Source organism: Varanus komodoensis, unplaced genomic scaffold (genome assembly GCF_004798865.1).
Source record: "Varanus komodoensis strain SLA01 unplaced genomic scaffold, ASM479886v1 scaffold30, whole genome shotgun sequence".
Classification (NCBI taxonomy): Eukaryota; Metazoa; Chordata; class Lepidosauria; order Squamata; family Varanidae; genus Varanus; species Varanus komodoensis.
The window spans coordinates 13,150,459-13,156,458 of NW_025335762.1; the positions used below are offsets into that span (position 1 = coordinate 13,150,459).

Genomic DNA, 6,000 nt, shown 5'->3' on the forward strand with positions numbered 1-6,000 from the left:
TGACTCTCTGCACTTGCTTAACTTGAACCAGATTTGCCGTTTTGATGCCCAGAGTTTCTTTCGAAGCTCTTTGCTCTCCCACTCACCTGTGCTGGCACCCTCAGCAAACTTTCCACCTGGCTGCTCCATCTATGGACGAGTTATAAAAGCCCTGCTCCCAAAACAGAGCCTTGTGGGTCTCCATGCTTAGCATCTCTCCATGTATTCCTGCACTTCATGGAGTGACTATGAATGGCCTCTATTGTAGCTACTTATCCAATTGGAAAGTTTGCTTTTTTCATCCAGCCTTGCTGGAGATGAGTGCCTTGAACTGAGTCCAGCCAAGAGCCTGCCTTACTCAGTATTGTCAACTCAGACCGGCAGCAGCTGTCTGGGGCTTCATGGTAGGGTCTTTCCAGCCCTGCAGAGGGATATCATGCACTGAACCCACGGCCTTTGCCTGTGACGCATATGCTCTCGAGATCAACGCCAGCTGTTGCTTTTACCCAGAAAGCGGCAGGCATCCGAATGTCTTTGACTGGAGAGGAGGATTAAAGAAAAAAGGCAGCAGCTTCAAGGAAAGGGTTTTAAGAATGGGTAATTGCTCTGCTAAAACAGGATAAGGTGCCCCCCTCACATGGATGTTGAAAACGGGAAAAGAGTATGTGACGCTAGACACCCTGCCACTTGGGAAGGCCCCCTCCTCATCTTCAGTTCCTGCCAGCAGCATCTGGCATTAAGGGCAGCCCCGGCCCAGCACTGGCTGCAGGCCCACACTCCCCAAGGGCTCGCTGATGAGCTACCTCTGGGCTTGCTCCTCTTCACCACTGCACCCTCTTCACCCTGATCCAGGCTCTGGTAGCTGGGAAGGAAGGTGCTTCCTGCCTGCCCATTTGGCAGAAGGAGGCAACGAAGAGAAAGAGGATGGCACCCAAGCACAGCTGGTAATGGCAGAGGGAAGAACGCATCACTCACTAGGAAGGCCATTCCGGTTGTATTGCCCAAGGGTCTCCCAAATCCTGGCGCCAACACATCTTGCCTGTTGCCAGAGAGCTGGTGCTAACTAGTGATGAGCAAGCAAGCGCCAAGAAAAGGGGCAGTTTGCTCGCCAGCTTCCAAAGTCCTCTGTCTCATCCTGGATGAACGTTTTCCATTTTCCCAGGTTCTGCTTTGTCTGTGCAACCTACTGCAGACGCAGCTACCTCCTCCTTGCCCACAAGCCGGCTCACCTGGCCTCCTGACCTCATTTTCTCTGAAAGGCCTTGGACGTGCTCCAAGCATGTCTCCATGTAGTGAATTTCCTTCCCATTTCTGGTTAGCCTCATGCAACCTCTTCTGTGACACATCCTTGCCATGGTCCCATGGCCATTATCAGCCGGGCTGAAACATAATCTGCAGACAGCCGCACAGGCTACTAGCATGAATTGAAATATTCTAATGTATGTGGGTGCTCTAGGGCACAATACCATGCATGTTAAGACAGAAGGAAGGCCACCAACTCCCAGCTTTCCCCACCAGCCATAGACTGTGCCCTTAGGAAAATGGCGAACAAAAGCCAAGGGAAGCGAAGCAAAGGATTGCTCCCGTGGACAAACTGTGATGCTTGTACAGTGTAGTGTGGCTGTATTTAGAGAAAGCATCTCAGCCCAGCAAGTGATTCCTGGAGTGGCCATCCCGGGCTGCATTGCATGGGCAGTCCAGGAAGTTTAGATGATCATAAACTGAATTTATGAATCAACTGAGTCATAAGATCAGTCTAGCTGAATCGTGAAGTTCACTGAATAGTGGTTGAAATTCAGGAGATAGGCAAGCACAACAAGCATTGCAGATGTGACTTGCATGTGGCCTCCTTCTGAGTTTCACTGGCATCACTAGTACAAACTGGCGCAGGGGCTCGCAACCTTTTTGACTCCACGGGCACATTTAGGAATAAGAGAAATGGCTGCAGGCACCACCACAAAATGCCGCTTCAGTTTCCCACCTACTGGTTGCATCTATGGACCATAGGCTGTGCTTTATTTGCAATAGAAGCAAACAAAAAGTTTGCTTCTATTGTCTCTTTTCTAAGGGATTGCCCAATTCATCTAATTGCTAGCAGTGCAATGCAGTAACTGCTTTTTAAAACTTAAACTTCAGCAAAGTTTGGTAGTTGCTTCTTTTTGCAGGGAGATGAACTTGGCACTGGAACAATCTTCAAACACTCTTTTAAATTATTTAAACACTGAATGGAAATTAACAAATAGGGTAAGTTAATTGACAGCAAAAAGACTGATTTTACAACATTGGAAGGATAAGTACCCATCTCCTAAACTGCAATGAAGGGAGGACCTTTCAGTGCTTTCATTATCTGAACTGGTGACATGGAGAAACTGTCTTCAAATGGATACTTTTAGTTTTCTTTTGCTGAGCCCTAGGTATACTTGCAAATAAGTGGTATGTACTTCGTGCACATATTTTTTAAAAAAATCTGAAAAATTGGGGTGTCTAACACTCAAATATTTCTGTAATCATACAGACCTCATGGCAATGCTTTACTGAGAGCTTGATTTGTGTTTTTCCCCCTTAGGGTAGCAGCAAATTCTCCTGAAAAAGAGAAACTGCCGGCCAACTCTGAATCGGATGCACCACATCGTGCTTCTCTGGGTTCCTGATGAATTTAAGGTTTAATGAAACAAACAAGCACTCAAAAGGCTGCTCCCCAAGCAAATTGGTTAATTTGCAGCCAGTTTAATTGCTCATCACTATTGCTTGTTACATATTAATGAACAGATGGCTGAAGACGATGCTGCTATAGACAGTAAACTACCGAGACACACACACACACACACACACACACACTGGCAGGCAGCTGGGTCTCTGAACAAATCATTAACTGCTTGCAAGGGGTGATCAGCTGCCAAGTATTTGCATATTAATCAAGCTTCATGAATTCTGTGCGAGGCAGAATTGCAGGCATTCTCAACTGAAAGGGGCTCCAGAGATCAAGCTTGTGAAAGGGAGTTGCAATTCTAGCACATGAGCAGCAGGTGGCAGCAAGAGCATGCCTTTTCCACAAGGGCAAAGCCTATCCCTCCTTTCCCCTGCACCTCCTTACCTTTTACAAAAATAATAACATGAATAATTCTCATGCTCTGTGTAGTTGAATCTAAGACTAATAATGTTTGGCTGGTGCAAACATACACTGTAAGCACCTATCAGCTCTTGCTGCCGAGGACTCGCCTTGTTTCTGTGTTCAGTTGGTAAAATTAGAAGCAAAGCTGGCAAGGCGAATAATTAAAAACACAGTCTGTTACCCAGGGATTTCCAGGCATATCGACCTAAATAGCTCACCCGGTTCTTAGTTACAAACAGGAGAGCAGCTGTGAGGTTGATGCCTGGTTCCCTGGCTCTGAGAAAAGGGAGATCCTTGCCCCGATGGCCTGGCGGCTGCATTGAGGATCATCTCTGTCTGCCCTGGACCACGGAGGTCAGTCCATGCATCTCTGGTGTTGCAAACAGCCCAGGCCGAGCTAAAGGGGCAATCCTAGGTCTCTGCATGACCTCAGAGCGGGGATTCTGGAGGCCAGGCCCTGGCATTTCCCACCAGATCTGAAGTGGAAAAACTGCCAGCTGCCTCCCGTGAAGGCGTAACTGGGCCTCTGAAGAAGAGAAATGAGAGGCACATGGGGCCACACAGTCATGCCATTTACACTTGGCCACTGGCCACCCTCCCTACCCCTCCCCTGCACGAAAACTAGATGGCTGGAAATGGAAGACGCAGGAACCAAGGTCTGGCAGCAAACACCACTGTTGCTGTGCTGATTTCTGAGATCGGCCACTTGTACACCTATAGGCTTATGCACTTCAGCTGCAGGGATGGTTGGATTGTGTCCCAACGGTGTTAACATGCTTAGGATTTGATGACGAAATTCCATCCCATCCCAGGTTTTCATGAAAGTTTATGAGGGTGATGAGTCTTGTGGAAGGGCTGAAGTTGAGTGCTAAAAGCACATATGCTTTTGCAGAGCCCGAGTACACAAGGTCCCAGCTCCCATCCCCAGCATCTCTGGTAGGGCTAGGAAAGACAGAAACCCGGAGAACTTCTTTCCCAACCTGCCATCCTCCAGATGTTTTGAGCTATAACTCCTGTTCTCCCATGGAGGAGACGACTGGAGCCCTAGTTCAACGCTAGGATTCGCGTATCAACTCCCTCTATCGCCCAATAGACCAAGCCTTCTGGGTGGCCACCATCTAAAGACCACCATGTTGAGGAAGGCCCATGCATGGTACTGGATTGGTGGTCAGGCTCGGTATAAGGCATCCTTATGCTAACTTCTTACATAAGGCCAGTGACAGCTCTGATTCTCTTTCCCTCCTGCCTTTTTCTCTTTATCTCACAAAGAAGGCTATAAACTTTGGATCCCCGATGGCAACTGGAATATTGATCTGTGGCAGGCCAGTAGAAGAGAGGGTGGTAGCTTTTCTTGCATTTCCCTGTTCTGGGGAAGCTGGGAAAGTCACAGCAAAAGCATGAATGGAAAAGTAGAGCCTCATAAACCAACTCAAAGGCTACGAACCAGAGGAGAAACAAGCCCTTGCAGGAAACTTCTGGTGCAACTGCACCATGTACAGTTCTGGCTGTTGCGGCACATGCAGATATACGAGCCCTGTGCAGCTGCTCAAGTGAACATGTGAAGGGTTAATGCAGGGATGCACAACTTCAGGCCAAGGGGCCAAAGATGGCCCTTCAGGGTCTCCTCCATGGCTGTGCTCTTTCACACCAGCCTCTGATGGTTTGGCATTGCCTGGATTGAGTGCAGTCCTTTCCCCATTCTAAAAGATTGAACGGCCTCTCCAAGGGTTAGTTGCTGCTTATAAGAGGTCCAAGCTACAATATACTTTGGCCTTTTGGCTTTGTTTCTTTTGCATTTGGTCACCTACAACGTCAATGAGTGCATCTTCAAAATAGAATTTGGAAAGAGGTTCAAGCAACCCTGTGGAGGCGAACGAGGGCATGTCCGTACAGCCTGCCTTCAGCATCCTGCCTGCTTTCCTAGATTTTTAGTAATAGCACAGTGGGAGTTAAAATAACACAAAAGCCACATTGGATCTTGCACACACTGCAAACCGAACAAGAAACATTGCTACGCTGTGCAACTTTGTGGTTTCAGCAAAGGACTGCTCCTTCTGTAGAAGTTTATATTCTGTTCTTGTCTACCTGGAATGGCCCAGACCTTATTATGACCTAAGCTCGAGGACAGTAACAGGCCCAGTGTTCCCAAAGGGGATGGAATGCATGCGCACTGGGCGCAGAGGAAGCTTCACCAATTCAGGCTGCAAGTGGGAGTTCGCAGCATGGAATGTCTCTGTGCGCACGCTGCCTGTTTATATGTTTGTACATAATTTTTTAAATACTCGTGTAATGCGTTTTTAATGGCTTTTAATCTTTGTAAACCACCCAGAGAGCCTTGGCTGTTGGGAGGTACAGAACTGCAATGAAGGAAACAAAAACAGAATGTGCCTCCATTACAAAGAGAACACCTGGAAGCAGGAAAACTGTAGCGCACCAGGGAGAACGGGTCTAGCCTAGCCATCTCCTTGACATACTAGCTTTCTACGTGCAGGACCCTTTTTTAAAGGGAAGGGGGGGAGGAATCACGGGAGCCCCCCTGCAGTCCCAACTGCTTTCCCCCAGAAGCAGGTCCGTGACTTGGGTAGAGGGAACCCGGCCATAGTAAGTTAGCAGCACATCTGTGTCAGCCTTGTGCATCTCACGGGTGGAGGCTCAGACCGGGTCCTCGAAGGCCAGCTTTCCCAGGCCGGGGGCCTCAAATATATTGCACTACTGTTCCAGCATCCCCCCACACTCCCTATCCAACTCACCTGGGGGCATCATATTGACAAGACTGCTTTAGGCAGGCCCAGCTCTGCTCTTAGGCGGAGAGAGTCAGCTGTGCCAGACACCAGGCTGCCTCTCGCCTCTTCCTCCTGGACGCCCCGGTCATTCCACTCCATCGAGGGCAAGAGGGACACCATCCTCCT

At 48.6% G+C, this 6,000-nt stretch overlaps 1 protein-coding gene across 2 annotated transcripts in view; it reads left to right on the plus strand.

The window, feature by feature from the left end:
- ST3GAL4 (ST3 beta-galactoside alpha-2,3-sialyltransferase 4) overlaps positions 1 to 3,769 on the plus strand; it is a 116,200-nt gene extending 112,431 nt beyond the window's left edge. For both annotated transcript variants that reach the window (XR_006415457.1, XR_006415458.1), the window contains exon 14: positions 2,546 to 3,769. The gene's annotated coding sequence lies outside the window, so the exon portion shown is untranslated. The remainder of the gene's footprint in view (positions 1 to 2,545) is intronic.
- Positions 3,770 to 6,000: the final 2,231 nt, after the last annotated feature.